Source organism: Ambystoma mexicanum, chromosome 5p (genome assembly GCF_040938575.1).
Source record: "Ambystoma mexicanum isolate Mex_15411 chromosome 5p, UKY_AmexF1_1, whole genome shotgun sequence".
In the NCBI taxonomy this organism is placed as follows: Eukaryota; Metazoa; Chordata; class Amphibia; order Caudata; family Ambystomatidae; genus Ambystoma; species Ambystoma mexicanum.
In genome coordinates, this window is record NC_090930.1 from 400,906,008 (window position 1) to 400,931,353 (window position 25,346).

General features: G+C 44.0%; 1 long non-coding RNA gene across 1 annotated transcript in view; it reads right to left on the bottom strand.

Annotated features, from left to right (window-relative positions):
• Positions 1 to 271: 271 nt before the first annotated feature.
• Positions 272 to 25,346, bottom strand: part of LOC138480965 (uncharacterized) — a 266,218-nt gene continuing 241,143 nt past the window's right edge. Inside the window, exon 3 of the long non-coding RNA XR_011274173.1 lies at positions 272 to 2,197. This is a non-coding gene — a long non-coding RNA (uncharacterized lncRNA). The remainder of the gene's footprint in view (positions 2,198 to 25,346) is intronic.

The window sequence follows — 25,346 nt, forward strand, 5'->3', positions numbered from 1 at the left end:
ATGGTTTTTCCCTTACCTCCTAGCTCAGAATGACCCCCAATGTGTGCTAAGTGTATTACTTTGTGGGTACTTAAAGATTGTGAATGGCCCTGGCACACTCAGGCATTCTGCAGCAGCATACATCTCAATGTAGGGTGTGCTTTTCCAAGCTTAAATCTGATCTACCACATACAGGTCTATAACTTGCTTTCTTACTCCTAGTCAACAGAATTGTACTTGAAAGCCTGTATTTCTTAAGAAACAATTTCACCGTTTCAATATGACCCTTCTTTTTAAAACCTCATTTTTTGCAACACTTCAGCCACATGATAAAGTAATGGTTTGAACAAAGAATCTTTCACATAGGTAAATGCCCAAACAACACTGCTCTGTGTACATTTGCAAATTTGAGTTGCGTCTTACCCAGTAAACCACTACCCTGTATAGATTTAGAAAATGGCATTTTATTCCTCATGCAAAAGACATTTTTTGGGTGCACCTCTTTCATCATTGTAGTACATACTGGAGCATAGATTCAACCTATACACGAGGCTATACCTGCAACCTGAATTCTTTCAAAACTATGGTCTCAAGCAAATGTAGTTTTCCTTATCCCAATGATTTCAACCCACATAAAAACCCTATAAAGGACTGCTCTGCGGACATTTGTATATTTGTGTGTGATTCCTGAGTGTGTCCTTGGCATACTCAAGGTTTCTGCAGCATGCTTCTGAATGGCATCCGAGCTGTTGCAAACCTAAACCCTACCCAACAAGTTAACCTCATACCACAAGATGCCTTTTTTCTCCTAGTGAAAACAACATTTTTAGAAAACTTGTATCTCCTAACAAATATTTCTCCTCTGATAAATATGTGTAGCCTTTCAAAACCTACATCTTTCTAATTAGTCCAGCCTCACAATAAAGTTATACTTCGAATCCAGATCGAACAGGCTTGTTAAGTTTAATTTAGAGCAAGTCCTACATTGATATGCATACTACAGAAAGCCTGAGTGCACCTGGGCTACTTCAAATCTGAAAACATCTAAAGACCATTAATAAGTGAGCATTTTACATGTTAATTTTATTGGGAAAGGAAAACTACATTTCCATTACCATATTTTTCAGACATTTCTAGTTAGATGTATGTGTTAGTTTGCAGTGTGAAAAACAAAAGGATGCCCCAAAAAGGATGAAATTGAATCTGCACAGTGAAATAAAATCCTTTCCTTCACCAAAAAAGACTCAAATTTCAAGATAAACTAATTATCAAACCTTAATACCATTAACATGACTAATTAGTTGTTCCAATTGCCACTCAAGCAATCTCTTTAAAACACAAAAACTAATCACCAAAAACTTTTCAAAAAGTACATTTCTACTGCTCTATAGTCATTTAAAGATTTAAATTGCACCTAGCACAATTAATCTTTCGGTAGCATATATATCAATATTTAACCTGCTTCTCAAAACGAAAATCTGTTTTTTCTTAACAAACAACACCAGCAACTATTTTCAACTCCAAAAGGAAATGGTGCCACACAGTTTTGCGTATGCAGAACTACCACTATTATTCTACAAATTAAAGCAAGGAAGAAGAAACAACTCACTGAACCAACATTGAGAACGTAGTATAAACAATGAGGTACAGCATAACAAAGAAGATATATATGAAATCTGTTTGCTTTTATAGATAAATATAGCATAACATAGATTTTTCACAATTAACTCAAATCAACCGCTTCACAAAAGATATTCATAGAGCACAGCACAAAATCTAAATGCACAAGGTTAAAATAAACTACTTTTATACCTCAGCACCATTATTATAATTATTATTATTATGGTATTTATTGAGTGCGGTCTAGCTTTGAGAAGCAATGGAGCACTTTACAGAGGAATACAACAGTATAAATGCATAATGGAGTGCTTTTCTGAGGTAACAACAGAACATATGCAGTGGGGTTATGATACAGAGGGACACAGAAGAGGGGTAAAGCTGTACAGGGTGGCGGGGAGGAGAGAGGTGGACGGCATCTAGCAAGTCAGATGATGTGATGGTCTGGGTGTTGAGGAGGAGAGACTCCTTGAAGGGGTGGATCTTGAGTTATTTTCTTAATTGTCGAAGCAAGTCTGATGCTGACGGGGAGGAGGTTCCATAGTCTTGGGCATAGGCAGAGAAGGCTACATGCCTGCTCAGACTGCTGCTGAAAATCTCTCTGCAAAATACAGAAATTGACCAGTAAGCCCTTCATTAAAAATAAAATGTGTAACTTTCAGTAGCCTAGAAACCAAATGAAAATGAACATTCTAGCATGTAAGTAATTACTGTCACTCACTTCCTACCTATGCAAAAGATACAATTATATCAGCCAAGCACAGTATCTGCAGTGTGGGTTCTACAACAAGAATGGCAAAAGTCACTGCAATCAGATAGAACTGCTAGAGTATAGGCAAATTATGGATTTTCGGAATCAATTCATTAACATAGAGGTACAAGGCAAGGCTGCCCATTACCTCCATTTCTTTCTAATTTGGCGCTAGAACCCTTGTTAGCATATATTCGGCAGAATGAGCGCATTAGAGGTTTATGTGTGGGAGGTGGAGAAGTTAAAGTATTGGTTTATGCAGACGATGATTATTTTGAATAACCCAGAAGAAGGAAGCCCTCTCTTGAAAAGTATGATTGATGAGGTGGGAATGTTGTCAGGCTATAATCAACTGGGGGAAAACAGTGGTATTTCCTGTTAGAAACAGCCCGGCCCGTAAACAGTTGTTGGATTGGAATTGTAAGTGGGAAATGTATGTGTGAAATACTTCGGGGTCTATCTTGTTCGAGATGTCAGGAGAATTGTTGAATATAATGTGGATCATATAATTGAAGTTCTTCAAAGGGATGTTAGAAAATGGGAATGTATTACTTTGAATATCTGGGCGAAAATTGATGCAATTAAAATGATGCTGTTACCAAAAGTGTTATATATTATACAATCACTTCCATTACGGTTTACAAAGAAGGTCCTTGGGCGTATAGACAAGATATTTCAAGAATTGTTATGGGGTGTGGGGAAAGGGCTAGGATACCTCGATATATTATAGTTCGAAGTGTTCAAGAAGGAAGATTTGGATATCCTATACTTGAGAACTATTGTAAAGGATTTTTATTTAATAAATGTATTCATTATTCTGATGAAGGACGGTGTCTGACACCATGGTGGGTGCAAATCGAAAATTACCTAAATAGATTTTGAACCTGAAGCCTATTGTTGTCACTAAAGATGCATTTACTTCATTGATTGAGTAGTGGGCAAGGGCTGTTTTATGTACAAGGATGCGTCGCTTTGACATAACCCAGGATTACAAGTGGATAATAAGATGTTGTATTGGAGGAGTTGGATTAATAAAGGTATTTTGGCAATTGGGGACGTCTGGAGTGATGGGGGAGTGGTTTCCTTTGAGGACCCGATGGAGAAATATGGGCTAAATAGTAGGGAACTGGGAAGATATAGAGTTTTGGAGATCTTGATTTCTGAAAGGTAGCAGTTGTTGGACGCACCGCTCATGCAGAAACCTGAAATTTGTAATCTATTTACTAAGATGTTGAAGAAAGTGTCACATTTTATAAGACTTATGCAATTAGAGAGTCATTTGTTGGTCTCATGGGAGAAGCTACAACTGGCCTGGTCTGAAGAGTTGGGCCGGGATATTCCAGTAAAGGAATGGGAGACTCTTTGGAAAGTTCCAGTTAAGGCAAAGATTGATTTGAACCTACGTTACATTCATCAAAGGTTTTTGGCACGGGTTTATTGGAATCCTGTGCGTATGAGTGTTTTGGGGATGGTTGATAGTGAATGCTGCTGGGGTTGTCAGAAAGAGAAAGGTACTCTGTTACACATGTTAGGGGATTGTGAAAGGGTGATGAACTATTGGAAGGATGTATTGGACAGAAACAGCACAATCTGGAACATTACATTCCTGCAAAATCCTTTGGCAGTGATTTTACAGTCACCAAGAAGTGGATGAAATATTGACTGTGTAACATTGTATTAGATCAACAGAGCCTTATTGGTGGCGACTAAACAGATACTGTGTGGAAAACAAGGAAAAGGCCACTTGTTGAATGATTGCTCATGGATGTGCAGATTCTTTCAAAATATTAAAAAAGTATGTTTTGTAGGCAGCATAAGGAGGCAATGTATGAGGAATTGTGGGGACCTTTGAATGAACTCTATGGCTCATGGATGTGCAGTGTGCATATTGGAGTGTTGAGTGTGAAATGTAAAAATATTGTATGGGGGAAGGGGGCCTAGGTTGGGGGTGTGTATTTGTTCTGTCTTTCGTCCGGTTATATTTTTGTCTTATGTGTGGTGTGGTGTCATGCTTATGGTTATACTCTAGAATTAGGTGGTAGTTGTTGGGTGATTTGTTAAATTCTGTTGGATATATTATGCGACTTTGTTTTAAAATACTAGAATTGATAATAATCGAAAACCTGTATATCGGTTTTTGTATGTTTGATGATTTGTTGAAAAGTGAGAAATAAAGAGTTTTAAAAAAAAAGAATGGCAACATTATTCAAAATGGTGCCTATGATACTTAAAAAAAATAAATGCAACAAAAAGAGGACTGTCGTAAAAAAGCTACTAACATGTCTTACGTATTTTCATTGCAACCTATCACTGTGCACAATTTCAACAATAACAGCAACCATTTGTAAATACCAAAACACAGTTATCATCCATGCCCCTCTCTTAGTAATACTTAATTTTAAAACAAGTGAGCATTTTGGGAAAGACATAGAAGAACTGCAAACAACATGGCTTGATTACAAACGGGTTGGCCTATTGGAGACAGTTGGATCTTTTGGTTACTGATTTTTGGTGAGAAACTGCACATTTGCCTGGATCTGGATTTGACTGATTTTAGAGTCGGAATGCGCTGGTCCCAGATTTCTCCAAATTGTTGATTCTGAGAAGCACAAGGCAGCCAGATATAATACTCAGTCATTGTGGTGGTAATGATTTGGGTAATGTACAAGGCATGTCTCTTGCTTTGATGATGAAACAATATTTTTGATGGACCTTTTTCCTTGCACAGCCTTCATCTTTTCCAATCTAGCTCTGAGGCAAAAATGGAAGTGGACCACCAGATTTAACTCTAAAATTGAGAAATCCTGAGCAATCTTATTAAGGTAGTTTCAGCTTTCATCAGAGACCAAAAGCAGTTATGGATATAGGACAACAACATCCAGTTCTACATGTCTAACCTGTATAGACATGATGGAGTACACCTAACTGAAAAAGGAAATGCTCTGATTGTTGATGAGATCAAAGCATGACTCTAAATGTGCTGAAATACTACACTTGGTGGACCCCAAAAGTTTTAAGGACTACCCATTACATACTTATGCATACATATGTAAACATACACTTTTTGTTTTAACCATCACTTTATAACCGTGGCTATGAGATGCTTTGGAATAGGCTCACAGGCCCATAGACATTGTTCAGATATCATTCTACCCGTGACTAGGAACACCGTCTTGTAGCCGCGGGTACCAGTACATTTATTACATACTCAAAAACAAATATTGCCATGGTTTCAAAGTTCAAATGACACAAGGGTAGAGGTGAGGGCATGGAATCAGAAAGACATGTAAAATGATGTGGCCTAACATCCACAAAATAATATGTTTATTGCAAAGAAATGTGTGACTTAATACACGTGGCTATCACAGCAGTTATAACCATGACTGTCATTGCCTCTGAGAGGGCACAACATTTCATTGGGTGGATTGTATCCATGAGTAACAACCCCTTTGTAGCTGTGGGTATACACAATATTCTAGCAAGCAAACATTAAATGTGTGTGTGTGAATGTAAATACACAGTGAAGGGGCACAGCCTTTTTTATATTTCTTACAAATATCTCGCACCTGGTTTGGTGTAGAAAAACACTAAAGATTATGAGACAATAGAACCTCCACTTTAATAGGTACATAGAAACTTCACTCAAAAAATCACATTGGGATCATTATAAGGTTGGCAGTAGACGTGCCGAGTCACTTTTTTACAGGCACCCAGCAATGGGGATGTACCAGGGCATTGCAGCCCCGGCAGACCCGGTAATTCCCCTTTGTCGGGTGCTGGTAAAAATGACTCCCCATTCCCATTTGAGTCCCATAGGACAATTGTAACTGTGCCGGTGCTACCATGTAGGCCTGCTCGCGGGTGCCGTTCTGCCCGGCAGATCACACCTCCCGGGCTGACAGGCATCCGCAAGCAGACCTCGTAGTTTGCCGGTTCAGTAACAATGGTACTGCCAAGCTTACCGGTACCGTTGTTACCGGACTGGCAACCTTGTAATGAAGCCCATTGTCTTGTAGGTTTAATAGCTGAAGAGCAGCTGAGCTACTTGACGCCCTATTGGCAGCTGCCGACTATAAAAACAATAAAGTCCCAATCAGAAAGTAAATGCAGAGAATTCCACCTTCTTTTTTGATTAGGTAATGTATTTCCTTTGTTCATTCTGCACAGGTAGTATAGCTCAGTGGAAGCAAGACGACGCAGAGCAACACAGGTCCAAATGCCGTGTCCACGCTTAGAAACCTCTTCGGTATTAAGCGTGTTATAAATAACCAATCATAATTATAAATTCTGACAAGTGAGGTGACAGAAACCTTTTTCTGTTACTTCAGAATGGAGAATTACCAGGAGTGGCTTGATGACAATTATCCACCAGTGGAGGAAATACTTAAGGAGGATGATGAAGAGCAGCAGCCTGAAAAAAGTGCAGTATATTCTGGATTGTGTGAATTTATTCTTTATGTTTCTCTAACTTAGAAAGATTAGTGATACAGATGATTGTAATTTTAGGTATGCCTTTTAGGTATGCCTTAGTCATCGGATTTGCGTCTGGGATTAGCTATTTTAAGATTCCGTCTAAATCTACTCCCGACTCTAGAGATTCTGGCAACTAGAGATAGTGAAGGGAAAATACTTCCGAGGTGTGACAAGTGCGATAATAGTGATAATCAGACATCCAAACACCTACTATCAAATTGCCCATGTGCTTTGAGTATGAGGACAAGGGGATTTGGTAGGTTTGTCCATCATGCCTCATGGTTAAATACCAACGAATTCTGGGGCAGATTATCCTCATGTCAAGAGTCGGCTCTCTCCATGGAACTTGTTAGAGCTCTAAAGGAACTTAATTTGATCAGTGAATGAGTTCAAAAGTGGAGAGAAGGAAGCATAGACTAATTGAAGCTACGGTGGGAGGAATCTGTGTTTTCTACTTTTGCTTTTCTAGTGGTGTGTTTAATGAAGTAATTCTTTCAGAATGAAGTCTTGAGGAGACTAAAGAGTTTTAGTGTTTCAGAAATAAGTTGCCTTTGATGCTTCTTTTTTCATTTCTCCTGTTTCAGTTTTTTTTTTTTAAGTATAGATTTGTGATTGTTGATTTGTTCGGTTAATAATGTAGGAAGTGGAGTATGTATGTTATTTGTAAAGTCTGAGTTTCATTCTGATTGTATGTATTGTCTTTGTAAGTGTTTAAAGTCAAATGTTGGCTATGGCAGGATAAATACATTTTTTAAAAAAAGTATGCCTTAGGATGGTAAAGAAGATAGTATTTCAAGTGAATTGTATTAGTGAGGTATTTACACTTATTGTTTTGAAATGTCTGTGCTACTAGCAAAAGCACTTTGAAGTCAATGATGTTTTTAATTGTTTTAAAATATGTTCTAAATATTTATTAACAGATGAAGTGATTCAAGTAAGAAGAATGATTCAGCAGCAGCCACCTTATGATTTCCCTAAAAATGCTATCATGAATACATTAAACGAAATAAAGACATTTTGATCTTCAAAGTTATATATAATCAGTGAAAAAGGACATAAGAGTTCTAAAAAGAAAAATAGATAGTACTAATGCAGACAATTGGGCCAATGAAGAAAACATATGTGAAAATACTAAACGAAAAAAATACCTGCACCTACTTTCCCCCAAATAAATATTTTTATAAAAAACTTTGCATATTTATTTAACGTTTACAAATTGTTTAGAGTTATATTTGTTGACAAAGAAGAGAAAGTCATTAAACTGTTACTCTAACTTTGCACAAATACTACACTTAATATATCTCAAAATAGAACTTTCAAGGACTACCTATCACACACATATATAAATATATGTTTTTAAACATCATTTCATAACCACGGTTACAAGATGCTATGAAATAGGCTCACAGGGCCCCTAGACATTAATTGTAGCAGTGTTTATAGAAAGATATTGCATATATGGCAGTTTAATCACATAAACTGTATTAAATGGATGATAAAACAATTATTCATCCATTTAAACAGTTTGTGTTGTGAAATATCTATTTTTTTTTAACTTAGAGGGTGGCCCTTAAAAGGACCGTTTTGGGGCATGGAAAGAGGAACTTGGAAGGAAAGAACATTAAGGATGGAACATAAACTTAAAACTGGACAAAAACATGTTTTTTTACTCTGACAATGTGTCTACTTCGGTAATTCCTTACAACATCATTTAGAAGTATAACAATAAACTTCCAATGTATCTCTGTGATATTCCTTCAGATGTTATATTAATTTTCTTTTACCAAACATAAATAACCCAAACTCCCACCCATAAATATTGGTCCACAACCCATACAGCTAGCTATTCTTTCAAAATCTCCCTCCAGGGTTCTGCGGTGATACCAGAAACAGGTACTTAGCCAATGCTTCACCTATACTGTCCCAATGACCTCAACATCAATGGGGCCACATATTATGAGGTAACCGACAGGCCGCCGGTAGTACTGGCAGCCTACCGGCAACCTCAGTTTACCATTTCCACCACCCGATAACCTGGTAATACCCGCATATTGCAGGCGGCGGCAGAACGGTAAGTTCCCATTCCAGTGGAGTCCCATACGAGTCCATGGGAATGCAAACACTGAAGCACTGGCACCGTTAGTAACGCTACCAGTGCTTCAGTGAATTACCTGCCGGTAGGGGCCTGAACTACTGGCAGGTGAGCCGGTTCCCGAAAAGGTGCCGGTAAAAACATTACCGGCACCTTTTCTGGACCGGCTTACTCATTATGAGGGTCTTTGTCTCAGTTTCACAAAAAATATTCCCACATAATTATCTGATGAAGGAGAAGCATCACCTGACACATCAGTAAATGAATGATCAGATACAGGCTCTCAACTCTGCTCCATTTCTTCACCTTTCTCCCAAAATATTATATACCTCAAATGACCTCCAACAACAGTCTGTATGAAGTCTTCAAACCCTACAACTGCTAAAGACACAGTTCCTTTCCCAGTAGTATGCAAAAGAAATACCAGCATCCAAAATATGTAGCTTGGAGCAACCAATGAAATAATAACTTCAAACGACTATTGTGATTGGATAAAATTGCACACTTATAACTTACCTGTATAGTCGCGGCTATTCTGTAACAAAAAAACTAAAAACCCACAGCTGTAAGCACGCGGAATAGGCAAATTCAAATGTCATCACAGAAAAATAGACTGTGCTCAGGCAGGGTGGGTAATGGGCATCATGGGGAGGAGGACAGCACTTTTTTGAGTGTGGGGTGGTGGAGGGAGGGCAGAATAGAGTCTTTGATGTGCGTGGAAAGAATAATGCCCCCCATTTTTATTTTTTATTATAGCCGCAGGTACACTGCATGGTATTTATCATATCCACAGCTATAATGAAAAACACACAATAAATGTTACACATAATGTATAAAATGGACCACATAAAGGTTATTGATACATTTACAAATTCTGTAGTTTTTATTGTCTATTTTTATAACTGAAATGTTAGCCCTGAAAAAGGCAGTTTTGGTGGAGCGCAAAGGAGGAGGCTGGAACCTGCAATGGAAAAACATTAGGAATGACACATATAACAAGGGGTATTAAAAAAGGGAACATTTATTTTTGGGAATTTATTTTTTTGTGGGTGTTTTGGGGTTATTGTTTCCCAAAAATGGGGGGGAAATTGCCACTTAAATGAAGAAAAAAAAGAAATGCCTAGTGGCAGCAGTTGTATTGTATTGTATAGTATATGAATTTATACCATGCACCAATGACCCGAGGGCTTAAGGGCACCGACAAAAACAACACAAACAGCACCCAAAACTAAGGGAGCAGACTGTATTCAGATTACTTCAATGGCGGCCTCAACAGGGGCACAAATCTAGTAGAATAAAAGTGTTTTTAGTTTCTTTTTAAAGAGTTTGACTGACTTCATGTCTCTAAGAATAGCTGGGAGCGCATTCCAGGCTCTTGCGGCTGCATTAGCAAAGAATCCCAGGAGGGCTTTGTTAGAATTGCAATGAGGGGTCATTAATTGATTAGTATTGTTCGATATTAAGGCTCTCGAGCAGCCAATCCTTTAAATAGGAAGGCATGATTCCACGCAACATTTCTGGGTAATCAAAAGTAGCCGAAACTGGCTTGTGGCTCTCACCGGAAGCCAATGCAGCCTTTACCTTGCGTCCGACACATGGCCACTCCATTTGAGTCCTGTTACCACCCTGACCGCACTGTTCTGTATCACCTGGAGGCGGCCACAATCTGTTTGTGAGCTGCCAATAAGCAAGCTGCAACAGTAGTCAATTTTGAAACCAAATATGGCTTGTGCGATTGTCTCTGCGTTTTTTGTGAGATAAAAGGCTAAAGTAACACAAGTAGTTTAATGTAGTAGGTGGATGCGGAGACCAACCCACTAATATGTGCCCTCATATTCAAATTCTGGTCCAGAATAATGCACAGAGTTTTTGCTTTACTCTGAACCTCAATTTTACATTCTGCAATGGAGAAACATTTGTACAGGAGGCCTAACTTCTGAATTTTCTTAGATGAGCCAACCACCATGAGTTCGGTTTTGTCTTTGTTAAGAGCCATCCCATTTTGAATCATCCAGGTTTGGATGATATCGTAAACTGTTTTTACTTTGTGCTCATCCTCCTTGTGTATTCCAGTGAGTGAGATGACACATTGGGTGTCATCACCATAATTTGTAAATGTGATACCATTTATTTCCAACATGTCAAAGAATGGGACCATGAAGAGATTATACAGTGACAGGGAGACACAAGCTCCTTGAGGTACACCGTATAATAAAGTAAACGGTTTGGCCTTTTCATCTCCATTCAATTCTGCATTTTCTATTACTTAAGAAAGACTCTACCCATTGGGCAGCATCATTAGAGAAGTTAGCCACTTCCCTCAACCTGGTGGTCAGTATCGAATGATTCACCAGGTCAAAGGCTGCAGAGAGATCCAGGATCATAAGGTGGGATGTTTGACCCTTATCCTTAGTAGCAAGCAGTTTAGTCTTCAAATCGAGAAGTGCTGTTTCTGTCCCGATGGTGTTGTCTGAAGCCTGATTGCAGCTTGTTCATAATCTGAAGATGATTTAGGTATTCAAATATTTGAATATAAGCAATCCTGACCAATATCTTTAACAGAAACCGCATATTGTTGATAGATCTGTAATTAGATGCAGCAAGAGGGCAGATACCTGGTTTCTTTAGCAGGGGTAACATCCATGCCTTTTTTAAACTGTCCAGAATGTGATTTTCTGACTGCCTGACTGAGTTGGCCTGGTGTTCAGCAATGGCCCACACCCAGCCATCTAGGGTGGCATCTCCAACCACGATCCAATTGTGGTATTTTCAGCACATAACTTTGCACTCCTTTAGATTGGGTGTAGGCAGCAGTGGTTGTAGTTGGGTCCTGGTGGAAGTAACCGAGACAGTGGCAGCAGAAGTGGATGGCAGATAGGAGTGGCAGAAGAGGTTGATGGGGCAGAGGTGCTCTCAGCCTGGAGATACCTGGCGGTTGACTGTGGATCATGAGTCTTCACCTTATGATGGAAGTGTGCCTTCCTATATGGTTCCTCCACTTCATCCCAGTGGAGTCGGATAAGATGCTGTCTCAAAGTGGAGGTGCTCAGGCTCTGCAAAGGTCTGTTTGATGTCCGTCTCTGCAGCACCTTAGTACTGAAAATGCATTGCACATCCTCAACCTCCTTCTTGCTGTGGTGCTCCTTCACACGGATATACTGCCAGCTGTCAGTGACAGTTTTAATTGCACACTGCTTGTTCCTAGGAGGCAAGACAGTAGCTACCCACACAACAACGTCATCGCTGCTGGTCCCAGACATGCATAATGTTGGACCAGGGAAGAAAAGTCAAGCACATAAAAAAGGGACAATACAAAAAGATTCTACCATTTAAAAGGTAAAAATATTTATTTTAAAAAGAAAATAAGCTAAAATAAACAATACACACAAACTACAAATGACAGGACAAGCGACAAAGTTATATGGAACAAGAGATGGTAAAAAGGATTGGAAAGGGGGTGTGGCTAGCCAAGGACCCAAGAGCATGGTCTCCCGGTGAGCTCCAACATCTGATACCCCTACTGAGGCTCTCTCTCCCTCCAGAAGGCCTTGCATGGACCCCGAACGAAGCTAAAGTAATTGGATGGTCTGCTGCACAAAATGCTGCGGGAGGATCGCGATTAATTCCACCCGAGGGGAGGTAATGAGCAGGAGGAGATGTAGCTCTGAGGAAATCAACCTGGCGGACGGAATGTCGCGAGGACTCCAAGGTGTCGCACAATACGCGGCGGAGCTGTGAGGAGAAGGAAGAACTGAGGCAACCCCCTCTGCAGCGGCAAAACCAGCGATCCGGTGACTGAAGAGACAGTGGGGCACGGAACACCAGACGAGTGATGGGCAGGCATTAAATGGTAGCGCACATTAAGTGGAAGACACACATGTGTAACACACAGACAAGATGCACTGCAGAAATCAATAAGCCCACGCTGCGGCCGGTGCAAGATATTTCCCTGTAGACAACGGGTATCTGGGAGAAAGGTGGAAGGAGAGCGGGTATCCCGGAAAGTGACAGACTTGAATTTCAGAACGCGGCCAGATGTTGGATGCGGAATACAGGGCTGGTGTATAGAGGATCGAAAGATAGGAGCTCCCAAGTGATACTCCGGTCGAGAGCGCAACAAGCCCATGGGAGCAGAGGCAAAGCAAAGGGGGTGACAGAGAGCCTAGGAAAATATACACATAAAGCAGCAGCAAGAACCACAAACTGGAGAATGGACCCAGCAGCGGTGGATGAGTTACCACAGTTTTGGAATTCCATGTGGTCCCGGCCATACGCAATACGGCAAAAGTGGCACATATGAATGTGGATCAAGAATAATGGTGGCCATCAGCCCGATGACAGGTCTTAAGATTCAGGATTTTTCTGAAAGCATTTTACGCACTAGAAACAGCCTGAACCACAGCTCGCTAGATACCAAGAGGAGAACCGGAGAGCAGAAACAGACACTGAGCAATGAGGCCCCATAAATGAGGCCCGGGAATGGTGGCAAGACCGCCACAAGAATGAACCAAACCTAAGTCTGGTGTAGAGGCCCTCCTTCCAAGCATAAGCAAAACTAAATGCCGAACTCAAGGCGTGCATAACATAAGTGTGGGAAGGCGAGCACACGGTCTGCCTGGCCCCCAGAGAGCAGAGATGGGTCTAAATAAACAGTAACCTCCCGCCCACAACTCTAGAGGATGGGATAGAGTGAAAGTAACAGAGAAGCCTGAACCGAAGGAAGATCAGTGTAGATAGAGAGGACCCTTCGATTAGGATGGCGAAGAATCCAAGCAAAACAAAGGGCCCTATATCAGGGGACATAAAGGCCATGATGCAAACCGAAGAATAGGCGAAAAATCAGACACAAACCTTGACACAAATTCACTCTTCAACAAACTCAGACTGGTCAGCAGACCCTGAAGACCCACCCACGAGGCAGTCAGATTTACAAAATATGCTAGCGGAGATTAAAAAAGAAATTAAGGGCTACTCCGTAAGCCTCTGCAAATCCATTACTGAGCCGACAAAGCAAGTATCCACAATCGAACACAGGGTCAAGGAAACAGAAACGGCACTGTGTGAACAGGGACATGAACAAGAAGTAATGGCCAAACGCATGGAGGCAGTGGAACAACAGATGGAATGGGTTGTGGCCAGACAAGAGGACTGCAAAAATAGTCAGCAGAGAAATAATATCAGACTCAGAGGCATGCCAATGGCTGTCTAAGAACCAGATCTACAAGAATATGTCCAGGAGCTATTCCAACAGGTATTGAATGACACAGTCATGGAGCTAATCATCCTGGATAGAACACACACGATATTCAATGCCTACCAACAGAAAAATAATCTGACCCCGACGTCATTACAAGAGTACACTTCTACCAAATGAAAGCGCAGATAATCAGGTCGGTGAGGGGGGTGAATCGATCAAATACAGAGGGGCATATATCACTTTCTATCAAGCCATAGCTCAGGCTATGCTCTAGAGGCATAAACGACTTTGGATAGTGACCAGCTGGCTGCAGGATAGAGGAGTGAGATACAGGTGGACCTTCCCATGTGGAATTTGGTTTGAATATCAGGACAAGACATTTCAGATCACAAAAGAGGAAGAAATGGCAGACGATTATCATGGATGACGCTATGGGCTCAACTGAATCACTTCATGGGAAAGAGCCAGAGCATCGGACACTTCGCATGAACAAGAAAGAAGGGTGGCGACAGGGGCGCCCTTATCAGAAAGGAAGGGGTGGGGGGGAGATATAAAGAAGACCCTTGAAAGAACGTTTGACAGGCTCCTGAAAGTGAATACAAGTAAGACAACACCTTGGGGGGCACGGGTGGCTCGGATATAAGTTGCAAGTTTTGATTACTATGGTTAAGAGGTAACTGAGGGCATTCGGGGGAAATTGGGGGGGGGCAGGCATTGGAAAAGGCTATTCTGGTCCAGGTACATGGACCAAACAACGGTTACGTTTGGCGTGCATGGGAAGCACGAGTGGGGGAAGTTGGGGAGGTTATGTTCGGTTTTTTAAGGCATAAAACGTATAAAGACAGGACTCAACACACATTGAGAAACAGAAGGAATAACATAGGACAGACACGAATTAGAGCGCAATGCATGCTGGATAATGGCTGAAACAAATATCAGAACATTAAACACGCAGGGTATAAATTCACCAATGAAACGCTGATCCATATTAAAACGATTAGGAGACTTGCAAGCTTTGATAGTGTTCCTACAGAAAACACACTTGCTAGCTAGAGATGAGAAAATAATGGCACACCAAGCATACCCAAAGCAGTACTATGCCTCATGTGGGACCAAAACCAGGGGGCTGGCAATCTTACTGGGAGCAACACTTTGATGTAAGAAACTCTTCTCCTACAAAGAACCAGAGGGGAGGTATCTGGTTCTTAAGGTTACACTGGGGACACAACTTTTCACACTGGTTGCACTATACGGCCCGAACAACAAACAGGATGTCTTCCTCCATGCTGTCCTGCAGAAAATAGGCTGTTGGTGTGAGGGTCAAGTGATAATAGGTGGGGATTTTAATTGTGTTATGGATCCGACTCCATAAGGATTCTTCCATTGAGAGGATAGGGAATATACACTTTATTCAGCGGTACATATGGGCTACTCACGCATAGATATGATATTAGTATCCGCAAATCTGATACCCCAAATGACAGACATTAGTATAGGAACAAAATATCTGTCAGACCATGCACCGGTGTTAGTACAAATTGAAGCACAGCAAGACATTAAAGCTGACAAAAAACAAAGGAGACTTAACAGATTTATCCTAAAAGACATAGTACTCAGGGCCCATATGGAATAAACAATCACAGAATACTTCTCAGAGAATGACACGGGGGAAGTAGACTGGAGGGTGGTGTGGGATGCCAGGAGAGTGGTGATGGAGGGGGGGAACTTATTCCACAAGCAGCAGCATACACCAAAACAGAGATGCAACCCGCATAGAATTAGAGAAAGGAATACAAATAGCTGAAACACAACATAAAGCCAGACAATCACGAAAACCTCTGCGTGAATTGCAGAAGTTGAGAGCCCAGATGCAGGGGCACATGGCAGAACACTCAGCACAAGCACTCTTAAAAAACAAACAGATCTACTACACCCAGAGAGGCAAGGCTAACCGGCTATTGGTGGCAAAATTACAAAAGACTAAAATCTGCAACCACATTACACAGCTACAGAACGCAGGAGGAAGATAATGGGTGGGGGAAAGTGATAAAATAAGGATAATGGAGGACTATCACACGAACCTGTTAAAGCCAGAAAACCTAGATCCAACACTTCAAGCGATATATATCAGGAAAGTAGATCTCCCACAACTCACAAAAGGGGAAAAAGAGGCAGCAGAAAGCCCCATCACAGTGGAGGAGGTTAACGAGGCTATAGCCCTCTAACAAAACACCAGGGCCTGATGGATTTGGTAGCGGATACTATAAGACCTTTAGAACCCAGTTCATCCCCCATATGACACACCTATTCAATAAGATAAGGGAGCAAGGGACGGTAACGGAAGACATGGGGAGGTTCACCACTGTACTAATACCCAAGCCAGGAAAGGATAAAACAGAATGCCCCAACTATAGACCGATCTCCTTATTAAATAGTGATGCAAAGATATATGCAAAAATACTGAGAAGGTGATTAGCACCAACAATGCTGAAGAACATACACAAAGACCAAGCAGGGTTTAAATTTTGGCAGACACACACAGCACAATATTAGACGGGCTATAGATCTAATAGATATGGGCATGACAACAGGTCAGAGATTTGCTGTAGCGGCTATAGATGCAAGAAGAGCATTTGATAGCCTATACTGGGGGTTTTTAGAATGAGAAATTTGGAATAGGACCTTCTTTTAGCGGAATGATCCAAGCTAATTTCCAGGTACCTTCCACAAGATTCATGATAAATGGCAAACTTACCAAGCAGATTATAATAGAGAGGGGGATCCGCCAAGGATGTCCATTGTCACCATTACTATTCGCAATGGCAATGGAACCTTTTGCAGCCTCAATTCATCAGGACCCTGAGATACAGGGAATGGAGACCAAGGGAAGGGCTCACAAAATTGTCCTCTATGTGGACGATATACTCCTCTTTCTAAGAGATACAAAAGTGACTTTACCGAAGGTGATGAGTAGTTTACAAGAATTTGCAAGGGTTTTGGGGTTTAGGATCGAATTCAATAAATCCAAAGCCCTCAATATAACCGAGGACCAGCGAGTTATTTGCGAGCTGGCTGGGACCTACTCACTGCCCTGGGATGATCAAAAGTTGGAATACCTAGGGATAAAATTAACAAAAACCTACGAAACACTATGGCCCTCATTACGACCCAGGCGGTAAGTATACAACATTACCGGCATGGCGTAACTAACGTTTACGTGCTGGGTCAAAGCCGTAAAAAGCGGGACATTACGACCCATCGAGCACGAGCATTACGCCATGCCGGTAATGTAAACTGCGCCATGGCGTTAATGCCCCCAAAACGGCACCTACCGGCACCGTATGCCGCGCAAGGTGCACCACCGCCACCCCGACCACCGTTCATAGCGGTGACCGTAGTTAGCGGTCACCGCAATTAGCGGTGACCGTAGATAAGCGGAACCGGAAGTAGCGTCACCGCGGCGGAACGGGAAAGAGCACGGCGGCCATCTTTAAAAACACAATCCATTGGCATCCTCCGCAACCACTGGACATCCGAGCCTGAGACCCGGCAAATACCAACAGCAACCTTCATCCTGCCAGAAAATGCCTAAAGTGGTCAAAAAAGCCTGTGACCGCCAGCGGCAAGACCGCTTCACCAGAGAGGAGCTTACCATGCTTGCGGAGACCCTCCAGGAGAACGCTGCAGTGGTATTCTCCAACCAAATGACCAGACCGGCCATAGCCAACAAGAAGGACATATGGGCACTGGTAGCTCAGCGGGTTAGTGCCGTGGGAACAACACCCCGCAATGTGAGACAGTGCCGCAAGCGGTGGGACGATCTCCGGCTCAGAGTCAGGAGCATACTATCGGCAAACAGGAACCTGGCCACGGCAACCGGGGGAGGATCGGAGTCCCCTATAAAATTGCAGCCATGGGAGGAAATCTGTGCCACCACCATCGGAATGGAGAGCATAGAAGGAGTAGGAGGAATGGAGAGAGGAGCCCCGACATCAGGCGATGCAGGTAGGTGGCTCAAATCAAGCCATGCAAAATTCACCAAAGTCCATTCATGTGAAGTACAATGTTGCCCCATAGTGTAAATGCAACACATCAGCAGGAGACTGCCCACAGATACATCCGATCTCCACCCTGCACACATGCAATATGCACACCCTAACTGCAGGCACCCACATACCTCCATGCCACTTCCACACAAAAGGGAGACAACCTGTTTACCCCTGCCTCAAATGTGCCGCATGTACTAACTGATAAGATGTCAGTCGTCACAATGCCCGCCCAATGTCCGCAGACCCATCAATAACACTTTCCCTCCTTTGCTCCACCACAGGCTCAAATACCGACCTTGAGGATGAGGACACCACTGCCTCCACACCCACCAAGAGGGCCAGGACAACTGGGCCAACACCACAACCCTCCACCTCTGCCGTCCCGAGGAAAACCCCACAGCAGCCAAAATCCAAGCCAGGAAAACAGGACAGGGCACTGACAGCCACCCCAGCAGGCAGCACAGAAGCAGCAGCAGCAGCAGACATTACCCAAATCGTGCCCACAGAAGGGACAGGCTCTGCTGCAAGCAGCACTATTGGGGAAACTGCTGCCATTGCAGCCTCCTCCGATAGCGAAGCAGGGATCATTGAGGAGATTGATGACGGAAGCCCCACTGCCCACCCTCATTCCCCCTACCTGTCCCTAAGCAGCCCGCATGCGGATGACACACAGGGGCAGTTAGAGGATGAGGATTGGCCAGGCTCTCCATCCCCGCTGCAGGAGGTGAGCAGCCCAATGGGAATACCACTGCCATTAGCTATGGTCCAGAAAGAACAACTAAGCCTGGAGGAGATCGTCACCCGGCAGCAGCAACTATCCTCGCTCCTCAATGAGCATGTTGCAGAATGTGGGGGGTCAAGGGAAGCAATGGAGAAATGTGCGGAGACAGTGAAGGCTGCTATAGAGTCCTCCACAAAGGACATCTGCGCAGAACTCACCGCTGTGCGGCACGTCATCTCTGACCTAGCGCAGACAATTCGGGACATGCGTCCAAATGAGCAGGCAGGAACCTCCTCGGGTGCCAGCTCGACACCAAGCAGCCCCATCTGCAGATCGGGGAGGAACCTGCGCAGCACAGGCAGGGGTGCCCCGGGGGCCAGGGGAGGGGGCTGCCAATAGTGGCCGGACAGTGGAGTAATCCTACAGCAGACACTGCTGCACAGACTTACTCACACCTTTGTAGGGATTCCAGGGGGGAGGGTGGAGGAGGGAGTGGGTGTGTTGGGGAGTTCAGGGGGGAGGGGGAGTGGGTGTGTTGGGGAGTTCAGGGGGGAGGGGGAGTGGGTGTGTTGGGGAGTTCAGGGGGGAGGGGGAGTGGGTGTGTTGGGGAGTTCAGGGGGGAGGGGGAGTGGGTGTGTTGGGGAGTTCAGGGGGGAGGGGGAGTGGGTGTGTTGGGGAGTTCAGGGTGGAGGGGGGAGTGGGTGTGTTGGGGAGTTCAGGGGGGAGGGGGAGTGGGTGTGTACAACAAAATCACTTTCACAATACACTTTTCATATTTCCACTAATCAGATGTGTGGACATTGCTCATTGCGTATGTGTGATTTATTGGTAAACAGTCTCCAGTGTCCATTTAACAGACGCACACAGTGCCACAATCGTCATCTCCAGGTGACACCCCCCATTCGCGTGTGGCAGAATAATTGGTTGATCGGAGTACTACGCATTTCACGCCCCTCCTGTGCATCGCCGCCTCCATGAGGTGCAGCCGAATCCCCACCTTCATCATCCTCATCGTCAGGTGGTTGCAGTTCTGCATCAGGGGGCAGGGGCACATTGCGTCTGACGCACATATTGTGTAGCATGACACATGCCATGACGATCTTTGCCACCTTCTCACGACGGTACAGGAGTGCCCCACCCGACCTGCTGAGGCAGCGAAACCGTGCCTTCAATAGGCCAAATGCCTGCTCAATCACCACACGGGTACGTGTATGTGCACGGTTGAAGTCCTCCTCGTGCTGGTTCTGTGGGTTCCGGACTGGTGTAAGGAGCCACCTCTTCAGCGGATAGCCTGCATCACCTGTATGTGGGCGAGAATGTATGTGTCAGTCATGACGTCTATTTCAGAACATGACGTGCCACCATGGCTTGCATCCAACTGTTACTTCGGACCTCTTTTAAATGCACTAATTGATTCACACTATGCGACCAGTATATGCTCATGGCTCATATGGAATGTTGTGCATGCCATCAATCAATGTATGCAGGGGGGTCAAGTGCCTTGTGAGTGTCCATCCACTGTGTTCGTTCTTGCCGTTTGTTTTGGTGGCCTGGCACGTGTCCTGTGAGGTCAACGCTCACATCATTGCAACATTGCTGTCAGCCTCATCATGACCCCAGTGAGCAATACTGATGTTGATAGGGACATTTTGTGGGCCTTGCTGTCTGTGTGATGGTGTGTTGATGTTTCTGTCCGTCATGTGCCTCATTCGTGCCCAGTTATGGGGACAGGCCTTTCAGTGGATGGTGTCTGGTGACGTGCATGTAGGTGCATTTCGTTGAGGTCAATGTGGTGTGAATTGGTACAATGCACTTGCAGATGGTTGTGTCATGGTTGGGGCACACCTTCATTCACGTGGTGGGGCTGCATACATCGGGCATTGGGTTTAGTGGTGTCAGCTGAAGTTTGTGCTGCTTTAGGGTATGATCTGGCTCTGTTGTCTCTGCTACTCACAGCCAGGTGGAGTATTCAGTAGGGGTGGGATGGCGGTTGGTGTTTCTATCATGCTGACGATGTCGTTGTGTATCATGTATACGATGGTGGTGATGGTGTCCCGGTCCAAACGGTACAGGGTGTGGATCTGCTCAGCGGTGAGGTTGAATGGACAGGCTCTGATGCGTGGGATTGTGGGCTGCCTGCGTGGTGCCACTGGCTGTGCTGGTGGGGCTTGCTGGCCCTGCCTTGCCCTCCTTCTCCTCCTGCGTCTCCTCTGTGCAGCCTGTTGTTGTTGTTGTTGTAGTTGAAGTTGTAGCACTTGCATTGCTATCAGGTCCTCCAGTCCCAACATTGCTAGTCCTATTGGAATCATTGTGGAGTGTGACTGGGTGTGGGAAGGGGTTGGGTGTGCTCTTTTTGTACTTCCTGACTCTGTATTGCCTCCACCTGTGCTGATTCTGTGCACCTGTGGCAGCTGGATTAACTGCACAAGGCCCTTTACGGTTGGTTCACGATGGCGTAATTAGCACCATGGCGGTAAGGTACTTAACGGGCTGGGTGATGGCGTTAGGTGCATGTCCGCTTGGGTCGGCATTCGCGTACCTTTCCGCCATGGCGCTAAGTACGGTGTGGGAGGGCGCGTGCGCGCGCCATTGGCGCAGTTAGCGGCAGCGTTAACTACGATGCCGCTAATGGCATCGTAGTTAACGGTCACGGGTCATGATCGGACCTAGCGGAAAACGATGGCGGTAACCATTTACCGCCATCGTTTTTCACTTAGCGCCAGGGTCGTAATGAGGCCCTACACAAGGCAAACATCCCCACTCTATGGAAGTCGCTTAGTGAAGACCTGAATAGATGGGACGCACAAGAGATATTGTGGTTTGCGAGGACAGCTGCGGTAAAGATGACAATTATACTGCAACTATTATACATCACTAGCTCCCTCCCAGTGAATATACCGGCCAAAATGATCAGAACAGTATGGGATGAGATCATTGCCTTTATATGGCACAAAAAGAAATCCAGAGTTCGAAGAGCGACACTCCTCCGCCCACTATGGACTAGAGGGCTGGGAGTCCCAGATGCTTAAAGGTATATATTAGCCTCTCAACTAGCACCCATGCTACCGTGGGCGAACACAGGGGAATACAATGGATGGTGTAAAATAGAGCAGGAAGCCATCTCGATCCCGCTAATTGCGTTGCAAGCCATACACACACAGAACAAGGAGGGCGAGGGGTCCATTATTGAGGGCAACAGTCAACTCTCTGCAAAAATGGGGCTTAGCGTTGCGGAGGGCAAATATTGCCCCAGGATTGGGTCCACACACTCCGATGTGTCACAACGCAGACTGCTCCCCTGGGATAAAAGCAGCCTATTCGGAAGGATGGGAGGGACAGAGCAAGCTGAAACTGGAAGACTTGTATCAGAACAGCAATCCACTATTATTTGAGGAATGCAAGCGTAAATTCCACATTGGGAAGAGGCAAAGATATGAATACATCCATATCAGACACTGGATCTCGCTGAACAGCGTTAAAAGGGCCGGCACACGAGTGCTGATAGGGCTGGAATTAACCATGAGCGAAGGGGTGACCACAAAAGGGACCTCAAGGCTGTATAGATTGCTAGACAGAACACCATACACGGCTGATCTAACATATATGACTAAATGGGATACAGACCTAGGGGTCGATTTCACAGAGGAAGAATAGGGTCAGGTCTGGAGAAGAGCCCAAAACTCCTCCAAATGCACTGCCATAAAAGAATCTGCCTACAAAATCTGCCACAGATGGTACTTAACGCCCCAAAGGTTGAATGCGATGAATAGAGATCACTCTCCTCAATGTTGGCGGCAATGCGCAGAAACGGGCACCATGGGGCACATGTGGTGGACATGCCCCAAAGCAAGAAATCACGGGAAAGAAATATTAGAAAAGATTAAAAAGTTCACAGGGACACAACTACCTGAGTCACCAGAGGTATTACTCTTGGGGGCGGAGGTGGAAGAGGTGTAGGCAGCAATATGAGAACCTGCAACACTTATCACACATTTATTAACAGCGGCACAGATGACCTTAGCCCAAAGCTGGAAAGTGCCAGAAGGTCCTGCGATTACATGTTGGTGGGTCAAGATCTGGGGGGTGATGGCAATGGAAAAGGTGTGTGCGCTTACGAATGGGTCGTACCCTAAATTTTTAAGGACCTGGCTCTCCTTCCATGATTATGTTAAAGAAAGAGAACATGTCCTGTACAAGCCACGAATGCTGGGAAATATAAGCGTGGTCTGAGCCCAAGATCCAGTATAACTCATATGGTGGAACATATGTCTGTTGAACAAAACTACTAACTGAGTCATGTCCAATGATTTGTTATAACGAAAGTGGTGTGGGCGGAGGGGTGGGTGTTAATTAAGTTAAGTTGACGGTGGTGGGACTCGGTGGGCCTCCCCTTCAGGGGTATGAAAAGATAAACTCAATGCATCATTGGAAGACAATATGGGGTAAACTTTGAAATGGTATGATGTGGGACTGGATGCAAAAGCAACCGAAAGAGGAGTGAAGCCATGTAATATGATGTTAATTGATGCATTGATTTACAAATAAGGGTTTAAAAAAAAAACAAAAGGATTGGAAAATGTGTCTGAAACTTCCTGGAGGCTCACAAAGAGGTTCACCCACCAAGAGACACAAAGCAATGAAGAAAATGAACCTTTTGGTGTGGCCTATAGCAGCGGCTACGCCCACAGGCCAATCCGGAACCGAGCTTTGTGTCGCATTGATGATGAACATCTGAACCATCAATGGAGAACCAACCAAAACACGCAATGCGGTTACACATCTACACATGACTCTTAGCTGTGTATACAGGATCAACCAATCTGATGGCGTGGTGCATTAAAGCAGCTACTTCAAGGCGCGATGACTGATACCCGCATTTACCCTATTGCCAATCGTATTGTGCACTACGCTTACTCAGCAACACATGTATGTACAAGATCAGCCGAACAGATTGCACGCTGCGGTTATGCATCTACACATGAAACATAGCTGTGTCAATGGGAACAACCAATCAAGTGGTGTGGTATGTTGACGCGGCTACACCCTGGTGTGCTACGTATACGTGTGTAAACTATCGGCCAATCAGACTGCATGCTGCAGTTACATGCCTACACATGACATATAGCTGTGTCAATGGGAACAACCAAACAGGTGGCGCAGTGCGTTAACGCTGATATTCCCAGGCACAGTGACGTATACGCGCGACCAATTGAATCGCACATCTCATAGGCATGGCTACAAGTGTCACCCTTATGTATTGACACGGACACAAACCGCGCTCTCTGAATGGTTGCTTTGTGTAGTTGCAGGTATTCACCATGCTAAAGACCACTTCTTTACTTTTGCTCATTGCTTGTTATTCTTGGTACTGAGCAGGTTCTCTGTGAAGTCCAAAACATTTTCAAAGCAGATTCCTGATTTTTCCCATCCTTTTTTGCCCTCCCTTGTCTCTATTCCTCTTTCCTTTGTCCTATCATTTGTGTGCTAGTCTATTCTTTATTTTAGTTTGTTATTTTCTTCTTTTATTTTAAAGATATTTGTTCATTTTAGTGGCATTGTCCTTTTGTGTTGTATTTTTTAATATTATTACATGTTCCTCCCTGGTCAGACATTGTTCACCATGTCTGGCTATGGCAGCAGTATGTTATCTGGGTACCAACACCGCCCCCCACCCCGCAAATAGTTATGCGGAATGAAGAAAACCGTGGACAGCTGGAGGTATTTCCTTGTTAAAGAACACCAGTCCCGCAAGGAAATCGGAGAGGTGCAAAGCAGCTTTGACGGGGAACTTCAATGTTCCTTCTCAGAGTCTCGGAACACTAGTCCTAATCCAATACCTAGTGCAAGTACACTGGGACGGGATAGACAAGGACTATCACAAGGCCCATGAACACCATAAAGTCAAAGCACATGGGTCTCACTCGATACGCTGTCCGACATCTACAGCAGCATCTATTTCTGCTTTGTCTTCTCCAACTATTGCAACCGCTGCCCAATCCACTTCTACAACCACACGTTCTGCTACATCCACCGGGACTCAACGTCAACCACTGCTGCCTACACCCAAACTGCAGCAGTGCAAAATTTGATGCTGCAAATTACCCAATTGCATTGTGGTGGCAGATGCCACCCTAGCTGGCTGCGCACAGGCCATTTCTGAAAACCAGTCCAACCGCCGCCACTAGAAGTTCTTTTTAAGTGGCGAGTCTCCCTTTTTTTTGAAAAGATAAAAAACGAAAAAAAAAAAAATCAAAACAATATATGTGTTCCCTTTTTCCCCCATTGTTATATGTATCAACTCTAATGTTCTTCCCTTCCCAGTTTCACCCTCCCCCAAAACAGCCATTTTCGGGGCCGACTTTTCATTTATAAAAATAGACAATAAAAAGCACAGACTGCATAAATGGATCAATAACCCTTATATGGTCCATTTTATACAGTATGTGTAAATAGCGGAAATGTTGGGG